Raw genomic sequence first — 2,817 nt, 5'->3', positions numbered from 1 at the left:
CTGATAGCAAATCATCATCCAAATGCTATCTACCGCTGAAAGCAGCTACAAGTGCTGATAACAAATCATTGAAATGCTATCTATTACTAATAGCAAATAATTCAACTGCTATCTACCACTGATCACAAATCAATTCAATGCTATCTTCTGCTGATAGCAAATCAATCAAACGCTATCTACTACTGATAGCAAATCATTCAAATGCTATCTACTACTGATAGCAAATCATTTAAATACTATCTTCTGCTGATAGCAAATCAGCATTCAAATACTCTACACCACTAACAGCAAATCAATCCAAATGCAATGCTATCTGACAGCAAATCGGCCAACAAATGCCATATACCGCTGATAGCAGCTATCGACAGCTGATAACAAATAAGTTATAAAAATGCTATCTACTGCTGGTAGCAAATCAGCATTCAAATGCTATCTACCACTGAAAGCAGCTACCAACTGCTGATAACAAATCATTGAAAAGCTATTTACTGCTGACAGCAAATAATTAAAATGCTATCTTCTGCTGATAGCAAATCAGTATTCAAATGCTATCTACCACTGATAGCAAATCGGCATCCAACTGCTATCTACTGCTGATAGCAGCTATCGACTGATGGTAGCAAATAAATAAAATGCTATCTACTGCTGATAGCAAATCAGCATTCAAATGCTATCTACCGCTGAAAGCAGCTACCAACTGCTGATAACAAATCATTGAAATGCTATCTATTGCTGATACAAATAATTCAAATGCTATCTACTGCTGATAGCAAATAATTCAAATGCTATCTACTGCTGATAGCAAATCAGTTTTCAAATGCTATCTACCACTGATCACAAATCAATCCAATGCTATCTACTGCTGATAGCAAATCATTCAAATGCTATCTACTACTGATAGCAAATCATCATCCAAATGCTATCTACCGCTGAAAGCAGCTACAACTGCTGATAACAAATTATTGAAATGCTATCTATTGCTGATAGCAAATAAGTCAAATGCTATCTACTGCTGATAGCGAATCATTATTCAACTGCTATCTACCACTGATCACAAATCAATCCAATGATATCTTCTACTGATAGCAAATCAATCAAATGCTATCTACTACTGATAGCAAATCATTCAAATGATATCTACTACTGATAGCAAATCATTCAAATGCTATCTTCTGCTAAGAGCAAATCAGTATTCAAATGCTATCTACCACTGATAGCAAATCAGCATTCAAATACCCTATACCACTAACAGCAAATCAATCCAAATGCAATGCGATCTGACAACAAATCGGCCAACAAATGCTATCTACCGCTGATAGCAGCTATCGACTGCTGATAACAAATAAGTTATAAAAATGCTATCTACTGCTGATAGCAAATCAGCATTCAAATGCTATCTACCGCTGAAAGCTACTACCAACTGCTGATAACAAATTATTGAAATGCTATCTATTGCTGATAGCAAATCGGCATCCAACTGCTATCTACTGCTGATAGCAGCTATCGACTGATGGTAGCAAATAAATAAAATGATATCTACTGCTGATAGCAAATCAGCATTCAAATGCTATCTACCGCTGAAAGCAGCTACCAACTGCTGATAACAAATCATTGAAATGCTATCTATTGCTGATAAAAATAATTCAAATGCTATCTACTGCTGATAGCAAATAATTCAAATGCTATCTACTGCTGATAGCAAATCAGTTTTCAAATGCTATCTACCACTGATCACAAATCAATCCAATGCTATCTACTGCTGATAGCAAATCAACCAAATGCTATCTACTACTGATAGCAAATTATTCAAATGCTATCTACCGCTGATAGCAAATCATTCAAATGCTATCTACCGCTGATAGCAGCTATCTGTGATAGCAAATCATTCAAATGCTATCTTCTGATACTATAGCAAATCAGCACTCATCTACCGCTGAAAGCAACTACCAACTGCTGATAACAAATTATTGAAATGCTATCTATTGCTGATAGCAAATCAGTATTCAAATGCTATCTACCACTGATCACAAATCAATCCAATGCTATCTACTGCTGATAGCAAATCAATCCAATGCTATCTACTATTGATAGCAGATCATTCAAATGCTATCTACTACTGATAGCAAATCATTCAAATGCTATCTACCGCTGATAGCAGCTATCTGTGATAGCAAATCATTCAAATGCTATCTTCTGATACTATAGCAAATCAGCACTCATCTACCGCTGAAAGCAACTACCAACTGCTGATAACAAATTATTGAAATGCTATCTATTGCTGATAGCAAATCAGTATTCAAATGCTATCTACCACTGATCACAAATCAATCCAATGCTATCTACTGCTGATAGCAAATCAATCCAATGCTATCTACTATTGATAGCAGATCATTCAAATGCTATCTACTACTGATAGCAAATCATCATCCAAATGCTATCTACCGCTGAAAGCAGCTACAACTGCTGATAACAAATTATTGAAATGCTATCTATTGCTGATAGCAAATAATTCAAATGCTATCTACTGCTGATAGCAAATCATTATTCAACTGCTATCTACCACTGATCACAAATCAATCCAATGCTATCTTCTACCGATAGCAAATCAATCAAATGCTATCTATATACTACTGATAGCAAATCATTCAAATGCTATCTACTACTGATAGCAAATCATTCAAATGCTATCTTCTGCTAAGAGCAAATCAGTATTCAAATGCTATCTACCACTGATAGCAAATCAGCATTCAAATACCCTATACCACTAACAGCAAATCAATCCAAATGCAATGCAACAACAAATCGGCAAACAAATGC

Source organism: Amphiura filiformis, chromosome 15 (assembly GCF_039555335.1).
Source record: "Amphiura filiformis chromosome 15, Afil_fr2py, whole genome shotgun sequence".
In the NCBI taxonomy this organism is placed as follows: domain Eukaryota; kingdom Metazoa; phylum Echinodermata; class Ophiuroidea; order Amphilepidida; family Amphiuridae; genus Amphiura; species Amphiura filiformis.
This window is presented reverse-complemented; position numbering follows the sequence as displayed.